This window comes from Anolis sagrei, chromosome 1 (genome assembly GCF_037176765.1).
Source record: "Anolis sagrei isolate rAnoSag1 chromosome 1, rAnoSag1.mat, whole genome shotgun sequence".
NCBI classification, from domain to species: Eukaryota; Metazoa; Chordata; class Lepidosauria; order Squamata; family Dactyloidae; genus Anolis; species Anolis sagrei.
This window is the reverse complement of record NC_090021.1, coordinates 276,595,697-276,618,142: the sequence shown is the minus strand read 5'-3', so window position 1 is coordinate 276,618,142 and position 22,446 is coordinate 276,595,697. Positions and strand designations below refer to the sequence as shown.

At 41.3% G+C, this 22,446-nt stretch overlaps 1 protein-coding gene across 3 annotated transcripts in view; it reads left to right on the top strand.

Moving 5' to 3' along the window:
• The first annotated feature begins 16,072 nt into the window (after window positions 1-16,072).
• Window positions 16,073-22,446, top strand: part of TP53I11 (tumor protein p53 inducible protein 11) — a 64,603-nt gene continuing 58,229 nt past the window's right edge. The window contains exon 1 of one of the 3 annotated variants that reach the window (XM_060764336.2): window positions 16,073-16,212. The gene's annotated coding sequence lies outside the window, so the exon portion shown is untranslated. Of the gene's footprint in view, window positions 16,213-18,038; window positions 18,120-18,973; window positions 18,978-22,446 lie in introns of those variants that run through there. The other 2 variants (XM_060764327.2, XM_060764345.2) reach the window with 2 other exon arrangements.

The window sequence follows — 22,446 nt, the reverse complement described above, 5'->3', positions numbered from 1 at the left end:
TATTAAAAAAAAACGAAACGCAAGGGCCCCCTAAAAACAAAACGAGTTTAGAACCAAATTTTTCCGTGGTTACCCAAGCCTAATGGCCATCTGTTGGGGGTCCTTTGAATGCAATTTTCCTGCTTCTTGGCAGGGAGTTGGACTGAATGGCCCATGAGGTCTCTTCCAACTCTATGATTCTATGATTCATTGGTCCTTGTTGAACCTCGCCTAAGGAAGCTTCAATGTAATCGGTTTTATACTTTAGTTTTGGGGTTTTTTAAAAAAATCTGGGTTTGTAATTTGGGATGCTTTTATTTTAAAGTTGTTTGTTCTGTGGCTTGTTTTTACTTTTCTGTATTGTGGACACTCTGTGCATATGTAAGCCACCCCGAGTCCCTTTGGGGAGATGGTGGTGGGGTATAAGAATAAATTTATTATTTATTAATATTATTAGTTGTATTCCAAGAATTCATTGTAGCTATCACTTGGATTCAGGAATTTATAGCTTGGGATCAACATGGTATAAATATTAGATTTAGACACTTGGAGACCAAGGTTCAAATCCCTACTTGGCCATGGAAACCCACTGGGTGGCCTTGGATAAGTCATGCTCTTTCAGCCTCAGAGAAAGGAACATGTTTGAACAAGTTATGCCAAGAAAAACTTGTACAAAGTTCCTTTTAGAGTTGCCATAAATGAGAAATAATTTGAAGGAACACTACAGTAAACCACAGGTATAGGTAGTTAATTGATAGTTACAGACTTCCCAAATACAGGGGTTATAGAATAATAACATGAAACAAGTGAAAATTCCTTAGACAGCTCCAGCATATGAGCTCTTTGGGGCATACCCACAGTAAAGCAGTGGATTATGACCAGTGGGAACTGAGGGAGGAGGGCAGAAGGAGGCAGTCTACAAGACAGACAGTTTAAGATGGAAAGTTTTCACATATATATACAGCAATTACAGTATCAATTACTGTTGAAGTTCTAATGTTATATGTAACTCTTTACTTTTCCATTTGATGTATTACCTGCTGGGTTATTCTTTGTAATCAAGTATATATTCCTCCATTCAGTGAGGCTACAGCTGTGCAATATCAACTGATAAAAGTTATAATTGCACTGCAAAAGTAATAGTTATATCTTGTTAAATAACAATAATGCTGGGGGAAATAATTGCTAGAAACAAATTATTTACACAGAGTTCCCCTCAAGTTGTGGTTGATGCTTAACTCTCTTGGATTCTGACACTAGTTCTAAAGTTATCATTTGTGACAACTTCCATACTTACAGCTTTAAGAATGTCACAGGGAAGAAAGCCTATATTATTTGACTACACCTGGAGTCTTTGTATATTTCTTGCAGGGTCTCCTTCCTCTATTCCAGTGGTTCTCAACCTGTGGGTCCAGTTTAGCAGCTGTTCAGATTTCTGGGAGTTGAAGGCCAAAACATCTGGGGATTGAGAATCCACAGATTGAGAATCACAGCTCTATCCCTTAGAAAAATGGGAACCATAAAGGGTAGCCATTCTATTGTTGGGATGTGGACTCCAAAAACAGCTTTGGGGAGAATTTTTAGTGTTTGTTGCTGCAAAGAGGAAGTGTCAGACATTTACTCTGTAGAATTTCAATGACATAATAGCTCTTGGGGGAATTATCATTTGTGGCATTTTGTTATTTGCAAGGTTCATGCACTCCGTTCTTTACCACAGTGTCTGTGCTGAGCTGTATGTGGTATAACACTCATGATTGCTGTTAGTATTGCATTTTCATGTTTTGCTGAAGAGTTGGTCCTTATTACAGCACTCACCTCAGAGATCTGTTTTTGAGGGCTAATGTACAAACACTTTTTTGTTTAAAGACAAAAATCTACCCTGGAGTGCCTGAAGGACACTGTGGGAGAACGTTTTTGTGAATATGAGTCAATTATTCTCTCCTTTTATATTATAATCTCAAATAGACTGAGTTACCACTCCACATTCCTGTCATGCTAGTCAATGATGTGGGATGCCCGCATCAAATGGCAGCATGTTCTCTTGCATTCTCCCAATTTTTCCACATAGTTTGCAAATTTTTTTGAAAGTGCTGCACTAATAGGTTTTTCTTCCTATTGAGGAATAGAGAGGAATAGCTGAAACTGTGAAGAGGGTGGCTAATGTGCTTATAAAAACAAAGAACAAACATATTTGTGAAAGGGAGAAGATAATTCCAATACCATGCACATATGCAGCTTCAGAGTCACATGAAGCTGAATACAATAATATTAAGAGAAAATCAATGATGCCTTAAAGGGCCAGACTCAGTATTAGTTCCAAAGTAAAGTTTATTAAGCAAAGAAAAAGGGCTCTGAGACACTTAACTCAGTGTCATTGGCCAAACAGAAAAGCAGAAACCAGTCTTGGTTCAAAAGAGTTAACTGAAGCAATAATCCGGATTATCCAAGGAAAAGAACCAGATTAAAACAAAGCCCTCTGCAAGTCCCCCAAAATAGCACAGCAAATACACAGTTAACAAACACAAGGGCCGCAGGGAAGAAAGCGCAGTCAAACAAAGTCCGAAGCTCGAAGCAAGCCGAATTCAAAGTAGCAAGGTCCCAAAATCCACCTAGTCAGCATCATAGTCAAACCGGTCCAAAGTCAAGGAAGGGAGAAGTCAGCACTCACAGGAATCCAAGCCAAGTCAAAAACATACACAAATGGAAGCAGTAACCTGTAGATCCAGGACCCAATACCAACACGAAATAGGCAACGACAAGAACCCAATGCACGATCCAATACTTTGCCTTCTGCAAAGATTACACATTTCAAAGCCTATTTACACATCATCATCAGAATATGAGCTGACCTCCCCCCCCCCCGTCGTTATCCCTTGCAGCTGTTCTTGATTCCACACGTGAACTCCTATTTCCATCCCTCCAACTTCTCCATCTTCTGTCAAGACTTAGATCCCCCCACGATTCAGCCGTATTCCCCAATTGCCAATCCTCATTACCAGAAAACCCCACAAATGTATCACTGGAAGTTGGCTCTGCACATACAGTTTGTACCTCTTTTGTTGTTGTTGTTCATTCGTTCAGTCATCTCCGACTCTTCGTGACCTCATGGACCAGCCCACGCCAGAGCCCCCTGTCGGCCGTCACCACCCCCAGCTCCTTCAAGGTCAGTCCAGTCACTTCAAGGATGCCATCCATCAATCTTGCCCTTGGTCGGCCCCTCTTCCTTTTGCCTTCCACTTTCTCCAGCATAATTGTCTTCTCTAGGCTTTGCTGTCTCCTCATGATGTGGCCAAAGTATTTCAATTTTGTCTCTAGTATCCTTCCCTCCAATGAACAGTCGGGCTTTATTTCCTGGAGGATGGACTGGTTGGATCTTCTCTTTAGATCCAACCAGTCCGCTTTTACCTTAGTCCAATCCAATGTGTCATCTCCATCTTCATCACTCTCTAACCCATCACCCCCAGAGAAACCCAAAAATGACTCCTCATCTGTGGACGCATTAAGTATCTCCCGGATCCTCTTCCTTTGTTGCTCCTCATCAGACTCCTGCTACCCCGAGTAGTCCTTTTCCTTCCCTGAGACAATCCATGATGTTTCCTTCCTCCTCCTCACTTGTTGACCCATCATCCCCAGAGAAACCTAAGAATGATTCCTCATCTGTGGGAGCATTAAGTTTATCCCAGATCCTCTTTCTTTGTTGCTCCTCATCAGAGCAACCCATTGTCCCCCTCTAGTGTCCACACTACTGGTAGTATCGCTACTTGTAGGCTCTACTACAACAATCAAGGTAAGTCACTTTGCTTTAATCATCCCACCTGAGTGCATTCAGTGTTAGCTTATACATTAATTGCACAAGATATTAAACTGATATCCATTTTGGTTATTGTGAAGACAGGTCAAGTGCGCTCATATCATAATTGCATTTTTGGATAATGTAATCTCAGACTGTCAACATAAATTTCAATGCAATTCAGATTAATACTATGTTATTTTTGGTGGCATATCCTCCACTACCACATTTCAAATGTAATTTTTCTCCAGTTTTCTTCAGTGTACAGTTTTCACAACTGCATATAAAAAGCAGAACGTATGTCATGGTTTATTCCAGTTTTGTTATTCAGTGATACATCCCTACATTTGATGGACTCATCTAGTTTCTTTATAGCTGCCTTACTCTTCTTATGTTTTCTTAGCTACAATCTCATCCTCATGTATGAGTCGCAGCAATGATGATCTCTAACATTCTCATTGCCTGCTTTAAAGTTTTAGAAATAATCTATGGACATTATTTTTCTTTTCTTAATATTCAATTGTACCCCCATTTTCCACATTCTTCTTTAATTCTGATTTGTAATTATTCCAAATATTTGCTTTGTTCTGTGAGTAATATGGTATCAGGTGCCTAGCCCCATAACATTTGTACACTGGATTGTTGATTTATTATGTTTGTAACCAATTAATAAACTGTTTAGCAAGCAAGGTGTAGTAATTTGAGTGTTGGGCTGACTCTGAAATCCAAGGTTCAATTCTAGGTTCAGCTATGGAAGCTCATAGGATGGCATAGACATTGCTTGGCAGAATTTGGTTATAAAAATGTTTTGCAATTGTGGAATTCCTCCTCTCTCCCTTCTTTGTCACCCCATTGCCCCAGCTGATATCACTGCAGGCTATAGCCAACAGGTAGGGCCCATGTCATGGCCATAGACTGCCACAACACAGATGGGAGGAGATGATAAGGGTGGCTGTCCAGGCACGCCGGATTATGTTTGTTGCTGCTGAGCAATCAGGACTCCCTTCAACTCTGCAGTGGCTGAAGGAGTGGGGAGAGTGCCTGTTGGACACAACTTGGGGGCCCTAAGATGGATAAAGGGTTTACTAACGTATGTTGGAAATGTAATCACCAAGAAATGTATGAAATGGGTTTAGTGTGTGTGTGTGTTTGTGTGTAGAGAGAGAGTTTTGTGGTAAATCACTGTGAACATGAATTGAGTGAGGAAATTCAAGAAATAAATAAATACTTTTGTACATGCATCCATAAAGCTCAATTATTTGTTCATTTTTACATGTGATACCTGTCACTGATTGCCAGTAATGCCTTTCTTTAACTTACTTTGGACAAAGCAGTTGGCATCGAGAGTTGCCAATAGTGTTAAAATGGATTAACATAAATCAGACGCAAACATTCAGAAACAAAGAAAATAGCATTTAAGTCTCCCAGGATCTTTGGCAACAGATCTTAGCATCACTGTACTCTGTCAAAACATTTCAAAGAGACACTTGAATATATTAAACTGCCGAATAGGGAATATAGGTCATTATCAAAACTGACATGGTGGACTTGTATTTTAATATATTTTGGGAAACTACAGATCACCATGAAAAAGCAATACCCTTTTTAATCATCTTTTTAGTTGCTTACTTACATTAGAGTGAGCAACATGTGGTCCTCTAAGTGTGATCAGATAGCAACTCCTTTACAGTTGGCAATGTTGGTGAAGGATAATGGGAGTATCAGTTCAACATCACCTAGAGCCCTCAAATGCATTACTGATCTTGCAATGATTTTTCATTAGCTGCCAGCTGGTGTCAATCGAGGATGAACTAATGAGGATGGCTAATCTTGCAGAACTAGTTGGATTTTTTCTACAATTCATTGTGATCCATAGTATGATGAGATTTTGATTCATAATATTTTGGGCCACAATAAACTTCTCAGCCTTGGGATGCTGGTTGAACCACTTTGCCAGTTTGCCTATGTTTGATGTCTAGGAATATGAGTTCATCAGAAATCTGAGCATTTTTCATACTGAATCCATTGGTTTTGTAGCATGCAATATTTTCAAAACATTTATAGTAATGGCACTTAACAACAACAGCAAAAAATGTAACTCATCCATTTAATGTTTGGGGAATGTGTTAGATTCAACCCATTTAACAAGACTGTATTGTCTGGAGATTTTCAAATCGGGCTGACATTACACATGCATCAAGAAGTATATAAATAATATATATATCATATGCATCATAGGATAGAAGCATTAGCAAATGCATGTGTATAGGGTCTTCTAACCCTCATGCAACTGGGTTTACAGGCATGATGAAGTACAGAGAATGTGATTTTTAAAAAGTGATATGGGAAAATGAATTGGGTCACATTCAAAACAGAAAAAACCTCCTATAATATATGCTCATTTCTTCCCAATGCCCCTCCTCCTTTATTACTGGTTGTGGTAGTAGTAAAAGTAGTAGTATTCTGTGATTAAAACATTTCTTCACTATTGTAGCTGTTTTTAATGCATTTTGGGTTCTGAATTCAACAAACACAACAACAAGGTCATACCCCACACAATTCATTCACAAATTTCAATACTACTCTATGTATTCATGCATAAGGTTGGAAATTTTAGTTTTAAAAGCAACCCAAAAAACCTGAGTCAACTTATACATGGGTTAATGCAAGTATTGTTCCTTAAAACATAAAAAGGAACCATCCTCTTCTCTGACCAGAGTGGCAAAAGGTAAGGATGTAGCTCATCTAAGAAAAATGTAAAAGCACCAACTCTCTCTACTTCCTCCACTGTGTTGCCACACCTGGTCCTAATGTCTGGGTGGGGAAATAATGACAATGGCATGGGGTGACTGGCCCTCTGAAATACGATTGGTGCTTTCTCACTCTGCAGAACGACACTTGATTATTTGAAAAACCCACAATTTTGACTCCAAAATCTGCCCTGGGTGCATACATTTCAACGTATACATGAGTATATACAGTAATTTTAATATCAAAGCAACTTAATAAAAAGCAATATATGATGGAACAAGTCTGAGGTCATTTTTTGAATTTAAAATGCCAAATTCCTACAAAAATCAGAACACATGGTTCAAAATGTTTTTCTGACCCTCAATTTTACAGGCCTGTGTATTATTATTAACTGTATTTATATTTCACCTTTTCTGCCAGCAGTGGGACCTAAGGAATCTTGTGCATTAAAAATACAGTTAAAGACATACAAAGAGTAAACATTCAAATCAAACAAATGAAGAACAAAACTTTTAAAAGGATTTTAAAAGTTAGAAAATGAAATTATAAACTACACATTTACAGCCCTTTGTTGAAAGCCTGTCCGATTTTTTTTAAAATAAAAGGTTTCATTCTGCCAGAAGAACTATAATGAGATCCAGGACCACTCTGGCTGAGGATTTTAAAGGGCCCTCCCTTAATTACAAAGCCTAGAATTCTGCAGGAGGCAGAAATCACAGGATTTGAGACGGGATGCATACTCTTTGCCTACTCTTTAAGCTCTAGTGTGATAAGGCTGGGGAGGAAGTTTCTAGGGACCTCTTCACACAGGGACTTTTAGCTTCATTTTGACGCTTTTATTTGTGGCTTGGATGAGGCCTACTGTGTGCCATACATGATGCATGGCAGGACCCACCCAGATTCCCCCCAAAGTGGAGATGAAATGTCAAAAGGTGCTTCCTTCACCACTATGGAGAGGAAAGTGTGTTTTGGGTAGCTCTTTCCTCCCCTTTTCCCTGTATGCTGGAGAAAAGGGCAAAAGGGCAACATGCATTGCAGCACATCTGATCAGGACAGGGACACTGCACCCAGTCCTGCCCCCCCCCCCCCCGGTTGATGGGGGAAGGAGGGAGGGTGCCACGAGCCACCCAATATGCCTTCCCTTTCATCGGCAACTGCCAGCAAAATGACATAGCCCAAAAGGACTGTGTGAAGACATCGAAAGTGTAGGGGCAGAAACTGTGGACCTATCTACACTGCCATATAATGCAGTTCAGTGCAGTTTGAAATTGTATTATATGGCAGTGTGGATGGGGCCTGACAAGGCCCTCTCTCATCTCCCTGCCTGCCATATCTGTTAATGTACTGGACACTCTTGATGCTAAAGACAGAATTCAACAACTGATTATTTGTGTATTTCCAAAGTGGGATTCTAGCGTGGTTTCTAAAAGTAAACGATTTGTTTTAAGTGAGCATACTAGCATTCACTTCACAAGATCTTATCTGAAATTTGCAGAGTGCCAGAGAAGGAGGACAACACCCAAGAGTAATACAGGGCAGCTTCTGAACTACATCCCATGGCCAATCAGTGGTCAGTAGGATTGGGGTGGAATGGCATCTGGGTGTTAGCCATCAGTCAATACGTTGCCAAAGAAAACTGTTGCATAAGGGGATACTGTTAACTCCTTATGCAATGTCACAAAAAGTGTGTTGGGCTTTGGCCTCTTGTAAGCCGCACCGAGTCCTTCAGGGGATGTTAGCGGGGTATATATAAAGGATTATTATTATTATTATTATTATTATTATTATTATTATTAAAAAGTAAAATTATCAGAATAAGCCCTTGGAGTATAAAAAGGAGGAATGGAAAAGAAGAAGTGAAAGAAGAGATGTATTTTATTTGTATTTTTTCTTTAAAAATTTCTACCCCCCCCCCTTTATGATGCAAGAAACTAAAATGGCTACTTATTTTAAAACTACTCCAAGAGGATTGCAATAATGATTTAGTTTTCTAGACAAGTTTACTGCTTTGAAATAATAATATTTTGAAACATTCAGTACAGCTGACAATTATACTGTTCTATCATTTAAAATGATTAACTTTTTAAGAGACAATCTTGCCAGGGACCAGTTTGTGTCATTTCTTGACAGTTTATTTAAATCATTTTGGAGAACTGTCCTACAACAAGCTGTGCTGGAACATCATAAAAAAGGAACACTTGTTAATTAGTCTGCTGGCAAGAATTGTTTCTTCTGTCACCCTAAAACTGAGAAAGACTGCAGATTAGGCTAAATGCTATGACATCTCGACAAAACATCTGCTTCTCTTTTTAATCACATCCAGCCTAAGGATGTGACTCAAAAGCTCACATATTCATATTGTCATATAAACTTTTGTCTTGATGTTCTTCTTTAATTATCCCGGGAAGATAATGCCAATGTTTGTAATGATAACATTATTGTATTTATTTGTACTACCTCCTTTTCCCAGGTTGGGACACAATAGCTTCTGGTTATTCATCAAAGATATAGTTTATGTGCTTTTAGAGTTGCATGAAGTGTGCAGTGTTGTCGTAGTGGTACTACTGGTTATGTTGTCAATGGAAACAGAAATAATATAAAGCTTTGGAGAGTTCAATAGGTAAGTTTGCTTTCCAGAAATAATGCAGAGCAAAATTTACAACCAAGAACTATGTGATACTTTCAACTAGCACCAAGACGAAGAACATGTGGTGCTTCAGATGTTAATACTGGTGAGCCACCTCAAGTCCCAGGACTGAAAAAAGGTGGGAAGGAAACAACCATCCCATTTCATCCCATCTGGAAACTGACATGCTGGAGAAGCCTGGCCTATTCATCCCTCGACCTTTATCATGCAAGTTTGAAGAAGTTAAAACAAATCAGTTAGTTTGACCTTTATTGAATTCCCCTTGGGAGAAGATTGTGTTTGTGTGTTTGTTTACCATTCTGGATTCAGAAATGAAAGCATCCATTCTTTATGTTGCTGGCACTTTAGATGCTTTTCTTTGTTCATCCTTTGCTTATCGGAAATCATAAATAATCCATGATCGGAGAGATGACATAAAAATAATTTCCATATTAATTAAAGGCTGGGGAAAGGAGCAATGGGCTGCAAGCTTCTCTGGAGGCTGTATGAGTTTTGATGAGATTTCAAATGCAGTGCATTCATCTACATTCACCTTATCTCATGCCAGCTGACACCTGTGTCATATTTAAGTATTCAGAGCAAGTGACCAAAAGAAATCTCATCTTTCCGCAAGCAAAGACTTTCAGGCAATAATCCTTTAGTGTATTCATGGGAGCATATGAATATTTATTTCTTGGAAGCTAAGAGCTAAAACAGCGAACTAGGACTTTCCAAGTTTAGTCTCCTCACCTGATATTTTGGCATCATGTAGTTGGCTAGCAAGACAACCCAATGCAGTCTCACACATGGCACAAGTCTTTTTCCTAGTCAAATGTGCCTGGAAGCAGGACAGAACTGTGATCTATCCCACCGTTGATGGACTACAAACCTTATCATTTCTAATCATTAACCATCTGTTTGTGGCTCATGGTATTTGGTGGGACTACCTGTAGTTTTCATGATTTCGGTTTGAGATCAATCTACATTTTGTTTGAAAGATGTAACTAGCATTTCCTGCTTTAAATAAAATCCAAAGGACCTGACCTAGATCCGAGTGGGTATATTAAAGGTCTTTAATATTCCCCCCCCCCCCCATTATGATTTGATCCCAGTCCTGTCCTCACACTGCACCTGCAGTGTGACTGGTAAACTAGGTGGGATTTCTGGGAGTTGTAGGCCAAAACACCTGGGGACCCACAGGTTGAGAACCACTGCTCCAAAGAAACACATTAAAACAGGACTAGGAACCATACAGGTCTTCAGAAATTATTGAACTACAGCTCCTAGCAGACAACAGGCCTTTGCTTTTGTATCTGCCTTGGAATTTGTGTTGCATTGTGTGTTGTGTTGGGGACTCATGATCAGAACACCAAGTGAAGAACCCTCAAATTGTTACTTGCAGGCTAACAAGTCATTTTAACTTTTGCTGTAAATATAAAGTGCATACAGTTGTACCCTTTCATCTCACAACTTCAATACAACCTATTGGACTAACCAAACTTGCACAATCATGCCAGCTACCAGCAGCTCACAGTTGAAGCAAAAGAGTTATAAGCTTCTCTTATGGCTGTGATGGCAAATAAAGGCTGAAATAGATGAGGCCACCAGTCATTGTGTTAAACATGCCACTGAATTAAAACCTCTTTCTATTAAGACTCTGTGATCGCCTGTGCACATAAAAGAAATTTGTACACAGGCATATTACTTGACAAACCAAAACTAATCAAAGTCTCATGTTGATTCCTAAGTGGTGATGGGAGCAGGAGTGCGAAATCTGGAAGACCCTAGCTACAGATTGGTACATGTGTGGTGGATATGGATTCAGTCATTCTAAGTCAAGGTTCAAAGCAGTTTGGCAGCTGTATCCATGAATGAGCAGCCATATTTAGGATCCACTCACCTATCCCATATGGGGAGAGGTCTAGAAATGGTGCCCTAAACATAGTCTGCCTCACTGACTTATCCCTGACCGGACTACAAAATCCAGAGGGGTTGGATTTTGAATACACACAAATAGAAGGCGAAAGGGAGATATGTACTAAGAGGAAACCCTTATCAGGACCATCTTCCATCTGGAAATCTATGCACTCATCATTGCAAAAGACCTTGCAGACCCAGAATAGCGTTCTACAGTCACTTACAGATCCACCGCCAAGACACTACCCTTGGCAGACAATCATACTTGGTCACAAGTGATTGTCTCAGGTAGTATAGTCACCATTCCAGGACAAATCCTTCCTTAACTGTTTGGACCTTGGGCTGCTCCTGACAGAAAAAGCCTCGGGCAATAATAATGGTGACCATCCCATCCTTGTCCCTGAATTTGTGCAATTTGGGGGGGGGGCATATTTGGCTGGAAAGTACCTGTTTTGACTTACATACAAATACAACTTCAGAATAAACTGACAAAACCTATCTTGTTCGTAACGTGGGAGCTGCCTCTATATATGTTGAGCATTTTTGTGAGTTACTATCATATGTTTGAACTTTCTGTTTTGAACTTTCTGTTTTGAACTTTCTGTCATCTAACATGTCTTCTTGACAGTTTTTGCTTTTAAAACACTATAGTGAAGGGGAAGATGTTTTCCATGTTTTCTAAAACCATACCAGCATTTAAGCACTGATGAATCCCTTGTGCTGGCAGGACTGCTGACTGATAGGTCAGCAGTTCAAATCCAGGGAGAGCTTCCTCTGTCTTCACACAGGGACATGAGAGAAGCCTCCCACAAAGATGGTAAAACATCAAACATCTGGGTGTCCCCTGGGCAACGTCTTTGCAGATGGGCAATTCTCTCACACCAGAAGCAACATTCAGTTTCTCAAGTTGCTCCTAACACGAACAAATGCATGTTGGCAAATGTAATAAGAACCTTTCTTCAAATGAAAACCCCTCTTGGCTTAAATACATTTCAGAGTCCCTGGCTCCATAAAAATTCTGATTGAAGATTAACCCATATTTATTATATTATCTGTGCTCTGGTTATTAGCATTGGACTTGGAGGCAGTAGTATAGGTGCAAGGCAATAGGTGGAATGAGGACAAAGTCACCAAAAATGGACTTCTTTCTGTATTGCAAAAACTGAAAATAGTCTATGCCTGGAATTCTTGAATTTACTGTACTCACACTGCCTTGGTACACTCATAGTTCCTTTTCTTGTGAAGCCTAAACTGTTTCTCCAAATGGAGTTTGGAAGTTAAGTGTTATATGCAGTTTTAGGTTCCTGCAGTGTTGGAAATCTGAGGACTGAAGAAAAATGTCATGCCAGGGGACCGGGATTTTTATCCGGGTAGGGCAATGACCTGATTTTGCTGCACTCCTGCCTGGAGGCCTCTAAGCACAGTTCAATTATTCACTCAGCCACAGATTTGCTGAATAGCCTGGGATAAAGCAGCTATTTCTCAACCTTGGATTCATCATCCTGCACAAAGGGATTCATCAGTTTTCCCCAGCAGAGGAGTTATATTTCTGGAGACAGCAGATGTATCTACACTGTGGAGTGAATGCAGTCTTGTGCCATCTTAACTTCCATGGTCCAATGTGATGAAATCATGGGAGCTGTAGTTTGATGAGGCACCAGCAATTATGGAGGTTTTGCTAAAGACCTTGAAAAACTACAACTCCCATGATTCCATAGCACTGAGCCATGGCAGTCAAATTGTCAAATTGCATTAATTCTACAATGTAGATACATTCTTCAGTATTTATGCATTTCAGCCCTTCAAAGCAAACTTCTTTGTCTTTCTAAGTTGTCTTCTTTCCCACCCCTGCCTCTTTGACTGTGAGTGGGAGAGAGCAGTGAGATGAGATATATGAGGCAACAACCCCAATGTTGTTGGGTTTCAACTCCCATGGCCCCTCATATTGACTATGCTGGCTAGGACTGCTCGGCGTTATGATCCAATAAGACCTGGAGAGACATAAGACGTTTATCCATATCATAGATGCCAACTGAGCCCAAGGGCCTGGTAGTATCATCAGTACCTGCAGCACCACATTTGATCCTTAGAGACAAGCTGAGTTATACACCTTAACATAGCAGAATCTTTTCTTTCAAAATGTATTATCTGCATTACATAATTATAGTACTTTGATATCATTAATTGCTATGGCTTTGTCCTGTGGAATCTTGAGATTTGCAGCTTGGTCTGTCAGAGGGTTCTACCAGTATCGTTCAGAGGAATGCGCTAAAGAATTCTCTCTGTATCTCTTTTGTGGTTCTAATAATTGGGCTACATTAAATTACTGATTAAAGATTTAAAAATAATATATGAAGACAATTCCAAAAGGAAAAAAGAGGGAAAGAAAAAGAAATAAAGCATTTATTCCCAACTTTCTAACCAATGGCTCTATAAAATTATTATATTATTGTCAAAGGCTTTCATGACTGGAATCACTGGGTTGCTGTAGGTTTTTCGGGCTATATGGCCATGTTCTAGAAGCATTCTCTTCTGATGTTTCGCCTGCATCTATGGCAAGCATCCTCAGAGGTTGTGAGGTCTCTGAGGATGCTTGCCATAGATGCACGCAAAACGTCACAACCTCTGAGGATGCTTGCCATAGATGCAGGCGAAACATCAGGAGAGAATGCCTCTAGAACATGGTCATATAGCCTGAAAAACCTACAACAATCCAAATTATCATATTACTTCCTTTACATATCAATATTTCTTATCTTTTCTACTTAGGTAATTTGAACCTGCTACTGATGTTCACATGGTTATCCTGTTTTCTCTTGTCTCGGTAGCCAGAAGTGGGGAATGTCATTTACTGTAGCTTGTATCAGTAGCCATGGAGCTCTGGACTGCTTTTGGCAGTAGCTCATTATCTTTGCTGATGCTTGCAAATGGGAGAGAGGGAGAAAAAGGGGGCTGATTAGGGAGGCTGAGAGACCCAAATCTGTTACTGCTGAGTGACCACTTCAGGGAAAGGGACTAAGGACACTTCCACTCACAGAATTATTTATTTCATAATGTATTTTAAAAACCAAAAACAAAATTAAAAACTTGGCATTATGCTAAGTGTCCTTTGACCAGAAGCTGGCCACTTGGAGTGCCTCTGGTGTCACTATAAGGAGGCCTTCCATTGTGCATGTGTCAGGGCTCAGACTGTATTGTAGGAAGTGGTGAATGGTTTGCTCTTCTCTAAACACACTCTATTGTATAGCCCCACTTCTTAAGATTGGCTCTGCATCTCCTGGTACCAGAGCGCAGTCTGTTCAGGGCCTTCCAAGTCATCCAGTCTTCTGTGTGCCCAGGAGGGGGTTTCTCATCTGGTACCAGCCATGGGTTTTAACCTGCCACTAAAGACCCTTCCAGATAGGTCCTATTTCTCAAGATCTGATCCCAGGTTTTCTGCTTTAAACTGGATTATATGAGTCTGCAGTGGCACAGTGGGTTAAACCACTGGGCTGCTGAACTTGCTGTCCGAAAGGTCACTGGTTCAAATCCAGGGGGCAGGGTGAGCTCCCGCTGTTAGCCCCAGCTTCTGCCAACCTAGCAGTTCAAAAAATGCAAATGTGAGTAGATCAATATGTACTGCAGCAGGAAGGTAGTGGCGTTCCATGTAAACATGCCGGCCACATGACCTTAGAGGCATCTATGGACAATGCCAGCTCTTCGGCTTAGAAATGGAGATGAGCACCAATCCCCAGAGTTGGACACGACTGGACTTAATGTCAAGGGAAAACCTTTACCATTGCCTTTATCTTATATGAGTCTGCACTGCCAGATAATATGGGATAAACAAACAGAAAACCTGGGATCAGATCCTGGGATATAGGGCCTAATTGAAATACAATAAATACACTAAAAATTGCCTTTAAAACTCATTGCCCCCCCCCCCACACACACACACACATTTGGCCCGCCCACTGTGTTTTTATTCTTCCAATATTTTATTTTGTGTCTGTTTATTGTATATTTGTTGTTGTTTTTAAATTGTTGTTGTTATTTGTCATTGTATTTTACTTTGCAGTATTGTAATCCTTGGACTTGGCCTCATGTTAGCTGCCCAGAGTCCCTTTGGGGAAATGGTGGCGGGGTATGTTGTTGTTCATTCATTCAGTCGTTTTGACTCTTCGTGACCTCATGGACCAGTCCACGCCAGAGCTCCCTGTCGGCCGTCACCACCCCCAACTCCTTCAACGTCAATCCAGTCACTTCAAGGATTTTTTTTTGTCGTGTCAGGAGCGACTTGAGAAATGGCAAGTCAGTTCTGGTGTGAGAGAATTGGCCGTCTGCAAGGACGTTGCCCAGGGGACGCCCGGATGAATTGATGTTTTTATCCTTGTTTTTGCCCTTGGTCGGTCCCTCTTCCTTTTTCTTTCCATTTTCCCCAGCATCATTGTTTTCTCTAAGCTTTCCTTTCTTCTCATGATGTAGGCAAAGTACTTCACCTTGGCCTCTACTATCCTTCCCTCCAATGAGCAGTTGGGCTTTATTTCCTGAAGTATGGACTGGTTGGATCTTCTGGAGGTCCAAGGCACTCTCGGAACTTTCCTCCAGCACCACGGGGTATAAGTGAAGTTTATTATTATTTATTATTATCTGTCTTCCGAATCTGACAGCTGGAATGAATCAAGGAGGCACTTGCTGGGTGTGTGGGCGGCCCTTGCCTAGCCTTCTTAATTCAGGCGGCGGAATGATGAAGCCACTCGGTGGGCGTGATGCTAGTGCGCTCTCTCTCTCTTCCAATTAGGGCAAACCCCTCTATTGCCGCTGCCGTCAGGTGGGATCTCTGCCCGCCTCCCGCTCTCGGCAGGGGTCGCTGTTCAGCTCCTGCGAGGCGCGCGCGAGGGGCGGGGGCGTGTTCCTGTGGGGCGCGCGCACACACGCTTGCCGGCTCCCTCCCCGGGCCGCTTGGCTTGCATATGGTAATTAGGGGGCGGGGCGGAGTCCTTTCCGGAGAGGCGCAGGTGGGGCTGGGTGGGCGGGGCCTTGCTCTCGCTCCTGCTCCGGGCCCGTCCGTCTCTCCCCGGCGGCGCTTCTCCCGGGAAGCCGCAAGATGTGACGGAGGCGAGGAGCGCTGCGCTTTGTTTGGCCGGGGTCCGAGCCATGCTTTAAACCTGTAAGTTCGCTTTGGGCCATTTGGGGAGTTTGGGCCAGGCGGGAGGAAAGGCGCTGGCTGGCTGTGTTGGGATGGTGTCGCTTTAGGGCTTCTGGGTGGATTTTGTAGGGTTCTCTTAAGCGAGGGTTTTGGTTTGTTTGGTTTGAAAGCCTTCGACAATACATTTGGTTTGTTTCTTTGTTTGGCCAGGCCCTTCCCCTGACTTATGGGAACCCCCATAGATTTCTGAGGGTTCTCTTAGGACTACCCAGAGGTGGTTTGCCAGTTTCTTCCTATGAAATACAGCAGGTATGGGCAAAGTTGGGCCCTCCAGGTGTTTTGGACTCCAACTCCCACCATTCCTAACAGCCTCAGGCCCCTTCCTTTTCCCCCTCAGCCGCTTAAGCCTGAGGCTGTTAGGAATGGTGGGAGTTGGAGTCCAAAACACCTGGAGGGCCCAACTTTGCCCATGTCTTTCTATGGTGTAGGTGGACAACCCAGAGGCTTGAAAATACTAAAACAAATTCCCTCAACCAAACCTTGATTTTTTGCCATTTTATGTAAAGCAAACCGCTTCACACATATACATTATGGGATTTGAGCATCCCTGGCACCAAACCCCAGTGGATCCCAATGCCACCTGCAAACATGCCTTCCATTTCATCCCAAGGACTGTGCTGGCAGGACTGAAGACTGACAGGTTGCAGGTTCAAATCTGGGGAAAGTGTGGATGAGCTCCCTCTGTCAGCTCCAGCTCCTCATTTGGAGACATGAGAGAAGCCTCCCACAAGGATGGTAACACATCAAAACATCCAGGCATCCCCTGGGCAACTTCCTTGCAGGCAGCCCGTTCTCTCACACCAGAAGCGACTTGCAGTTTCTCAAGTCGCTCCTGACTCTCACACACACACAAATCAAAAGGAATGAGGCTCAGAAAGGAAGCCTAGCTCAACGCAGTGGGACTGATGCACAAGTGGGGCTTGGTTAATGTCTAATCCCAATGGTCTGCAATCAATGCCACAGCACTGCTCTTTTGTCCCGTGCCCTAGCTCATTAGCCAAATTTGTGCTATCCTATTCCCTGCTCCTGTTTGTAGTTGCCTATATTTCACTGCAGTTATCATCATAGGCTGTTGTGTGCTGTCTAGAGTTTAAACTTTGTTTTATAGGCTATTGGTTTTATCTTGCATTGTGTGTTTATTTTACGTGTTCGTTTAGACACATGTTGTCATGTGTAAGCTGCCTCGAGTCCCTTCAGGGAGATGGAGGCGGGTTACAAAAATAAAATTATTATTATTATTTGAAACACTATAAGATGAGTCCACAGCAAACAAAATCACTCTGCTGGCTGTTGTATTGGATCATATGTGGGACACTTCCCAAATGTCTAGGACTGTGTGATATATTGACGAATAATGCATGCAGATCCCAGTAAGGTGGCCTTCTGCAGCTGGCAGATGGTAATTTTGTCAGCGCCAATTGTGTTTAAGTGCAGGCCAAGGTCTTTAGGCACTGCATCCAGTGTGTTGATCACCACTGGGACCACCTTTACTGGCTTCTGCTAGAATTATTGTTGTTGTTGTTGGTCTTCTTCTTCCTCTTCCTCTTCTTCTTCTTATTGTTAGGACTGGGTTCCTGTCCCAGGAATTCCTCCAAAGTCTCTCTCTCTTCCTCCTTCACTCACTCATTTGCCACCCATTTCACACTGGCATTGACTTTCTGAAGTTTGAGAGGCAGGCAAGCCAAACTAGGGTGGAATTGGGCAAGAGAGGCTTTTGGACCACACCTCCTTTTTATATAAAGGTTAAAGAGAGAGAGAGAGAGAGAGAGCGCAAATGTGGCAGGATTATAAATGCACCCCCGATCTTTCTTTGTTTAAAGATTCTTGCCAGCTGCGTTGGGAAATACTGCAGAAATTGCTCACGCGTGGTATGTATGTGTGGCAAACTGATTCGAATGAAGCAATAGCATTGACGATTTGGAGGTGGAGTGGGGAGGGGAGGTGAACATATTTAAATATACGCAGAATGATGCTTCCTAGAAGCAAAAGAAAAAAAATGCCATAGTTGTGACGGAGCATCCAAATGGATGATGAACACATTGGTCTATGAGATTTGAATTGTTGAAGGTGGGAGGGTGACTCTGTGACACCTGCTATGCCACTCTTGGTGTCCCCTCATTTAACCCATATTGTGTTTCCTAGTCATGTGAAGACTGTGTTGTCGAAAGCTTTCATGGCTAGAATAGTGATAGGGTTGCTGTGAGTTTTCCGGGCTGTTTGGCCATATTCCTGAAGCATTCTCTCCTGACGTTTCACCCATATCTGTGGCAGGCATCCTCAGAGGTTGTAAGGTATATGCACATGGAACATGGCCATACAGCCCAGAAAACTCACCTCAACCCACTGTTAAGACTGATTGACCAACCTAGGAAATAAGTCCACCAAAATGGGGAGGGACCTGCCCCTCTACCTCCTGCCTCTTTTAATTTTGTAATTATATATGTACCGACACGTATCCGGCTGCATTGTGTCTTCTTGTGGCACTTTGCTCTTTGCCAGATGCTTCCTGCATCAGCCAAGGATCATCCCGGCACGGTAGGAATGACTTGGAGGGGCGGAGAGAGGAGTTTTCCTTTGTCTCTTTCCTCTTTGTGCTCATGTTGCAACATCAGCAAACTGGCACAGCTGTGATGTTGAAAGAGACCCCTACATGTCAGGGCACTGTTCTAAAAGAAAGCATCACCCCTGTCCCTACTTCGTCCCCTTCACCCTCTTCCTTTAAACCTGAATATTAAAACCCTTGAGCATTTCAGCAATATGGGGCATTTCAGCATTCAGATCTGTTCTCTTTAATTCTTTCCTCCCTCATCCAAGGAAGATTCTCTCCCTTCCCTTAAGCAGCTTTTGGGTATTCCTTTTTAACCAGCCCAAATCTTCTCCCACAGCAGGCTACCGTGGATGGTACCTTTACTACTTAAATTTTAAGGCATCCATCCCAAGAAGAGTGAAGTAGGTGTGGCCTTTTGTTGGCTTGGGTAGCAATGCGCACGTTTCTTGTAGCAGCCAATCTATGTCTTCTTTGTTTCTGTCAGGGGAGTTCTTCTAGCACATGTTGTCTTTCTTTGTCTGATGAACATTTATGCTGGTTCGTTTTATGCACAGAGGCATCTAACACTCTGAAGTACGATAGCGATCAGAAAAGCGTGAAAAAGCTTTTATTTATTTATTTACGATATTTCTATCCTGGCTTTCGCAAGCCTGAAGGCGACTTAAGGCAGATGAAAAGAATGAATTGGGATGGGGAGTATAATCAGTCCTCCACATTTGCTGGGGTGCAAAATTCACATGAAAGAGGGGAAAATGCAAATAAAAACATTTCTTAATCCTAAGAGAGCCCTTTTCTAGAAATCTCTAGGTTCTCCAACAAGAGTCTGTTATCAGCTTCTCCAACAAGAGTCTGTTATCAGTGTGGATCATAAAACCACACTGGAGTATTTAGGGTGTTCCCTTAGGGAGGTAGAGCAACCTATAAATAAAGTGCTGTTGTTGTTGTTGTTGTTGTTATTATTATTTAAGAGAAAGCTTTAATCAAATCCTCAAAAGTCAAACCTACAAATGAGAGACTGAGTGTACATATTTTACCTCTTTTAGGTTATCCAGCTTCCAGGTTTTGATTATTCCACTGTAATATGGTAGTGTTGAGATGTTGTCCTGCCTTACAGGGCTGTTGCCAGCAGTGTTACTGTTCAGAGGCAGAGGTGGTGCCCTTTTTTCTGCTAAGGGCCACATTCAGTGGGTTAGAATTTGTTGGGGGGCAGTTGGTGGTGGCAGACTTTTGGAAAAATGGAAATCTCCAGAATCTTTTGGAGATTTTATGATCTTTGAAAAGGGGTAAAATCACAACCTTTTGAAAAATGATGCCATAACCTCTTGGTAAAAGCATGATCTGTTAGTGTAATAACCTTTTTGGGAAAGTGGCATTCACCAGTGTTCATGCAAGGCAATTGGGTTTTTCAGCTGTTAAATTGATGTCCTAAATATCTTTTTGAACTGTGAGAGATAAAGATATGCCAATACACAAAAATATATATTCAGCAAAGCTTCAGAAGTATTCTTTTTAGTTCCCCCAAAATATCTACTCTTCCTTAAAATATATTTGCCTTTAAATCATCCTCTCAAGAGACAAAAATAAGTAGACTTATTTAAAAGTAACATAGTTGGTTTACTCACAAACTTCATGTATTCAGCATACAGGTACTTTGCTTATCAATCCAGTTACAAGTAGATTTGAAGTAGTTTCTCTTTGTAGGTAAAACAGGGCATCTTATAAGCAACAGTCCATAATCTAGAGCTTCTCTCTGTTCTGAGAGTCTAATAGTGTCTCTGTCTATTCTGAAAGTCCAGTGAAGTCTAATGGCTTCTGCACAGCATACTGTTCCTGTTGAAGTCTAAAGCATATAGTTCCTACATTGAAATCTCTAAGCATACTGTTCTAAAATGGAGTTTTGAGTCCTGAACAAGCCTGGTTCTGATCACAATGTCTCCAGCCCCTCCCACAACAAAGAGTTAAAGTAAAATTGCATACCAATGCACACATATACAATACAGTAAGCAATTATATACAAAACAACTAGTGGAGGCTTGAGAAGGTTGCTATTTCCAACACAGACAGAACTGGAGCAAAGCAACTGGGGCTGACTTCAGTTTCCCCTCTCTTTTTTGATATAGCCTTCTCTCTCTTCTTCCCAATGTTTAGCTTCACTTCCCCCTTATCATTTGCATTGTTCTTCCATTACTTAGTGAGCACCTCACCCTCATTTCTTCTTCCATCCATTCCTCTTTCTCTACATTTTCCCCAACCTGCATGACATGAAGCTGATGGCTACCCGTGGGCCTTGGATTGGTTGCCTACGCAAGGAGTGTCAAAAATATGTCATGCCTTCAAGGTGTTCTTAGAACCAATGGTATCTTCATCGTCCAGCATATGAGAAAGTACTGTTTGTTATCATATTTTTGACTACCTTTCTGCAAAACTATTCCCATGGTAGTTTCCAAAAATGAAAGTGACAGTATAAATCCAAATGTTTAAAAACTACATAAAAGTGATTTCAGATGTTTTGTTGAATAAAATGCCTTTCCCAAGAAGTAACATAGCACATGGTTTGTGTTTCATAATTCTGAAACAACTGCAGAAAAGACCTCCTTTCTGGTGACTGTCTCCTCATTCACCCTCACTCTGCTAAGGTCCTAATAAAGATCAAGTGTCTGTACTTACTTTGGGGGAGAAAAAAGGCATAGTTGCTACTTCAAAGTACTGTGCTCTTTGCTCAGTGGTTTGTTTTATGTATGCAACCAGCAATGGTAAAACTCAGACATGACAGGAGACACTATTCAACTTCATTCTGCAGGTGTGATCTCACTTGTGAATGGTCTTCTCTGTTCAGAACTTCTTGCAAGTAAATAGTGAGCTTCAGTAAACAGAACTGGAGACTTCCCTCCCTCCTTTACACTGTTGCTTCTTCGTTCTTCCTGGGTTATTTTTTATTTTGTTTCTCTGACTTGTGAGTACTGCAAAACATTTCTAAAGTAAGATTTGTGTGTCCAGGCAGACACACAAGTTGAAACAAATAGACATGTACAATTTAATCAACAAACTAAGAACCTAGATTCAGATAAGAAGCCACATTTACATAAAACAAGCATATAATCTCCATGTGTTTTAAAACCACTTTGAAAGCACTTTTAACTATTTACATCTCTATATTTACTTCCTGTTTCTCTAAAGTTTCTCATCTGCTCAATATGAATGCCAGGTTTGTATGGAGCAGAAAAGCTTCCAGTCATGAACTATTTGAATAAAAAATGGATAGCCAATAGAAAGTTCTTAGAAAATGCCAGTATGTTGTGATGTCAGTATATGGGTCATAGTGGCAGAGTCATGTACACATGATTCCTGCTGAGAATTGACTTTCTTGTCTTTTTGGTTGCTTAGTTGACTTACTGTATATACTCATGTATAAGTCTAGAAAATTTAGTCAAAAGGTCAATCCAAAAACCTGAGTTAACTTATCCACAGGTCAATATAAGTACTGTACCTTAACTCTTGTCAAAAAAGAAAAGAACAAAAGAACCATCCCCTTCTCTTAATAGAGTGTCAAAAGTCTTAGTTCATCTCAAGAAAACCTAAAGGAAGCACTGATCCCTTCTATTTTCTTGACACACCTTTGAGAGGAAATGGCAAAGAGATGCCTCTGT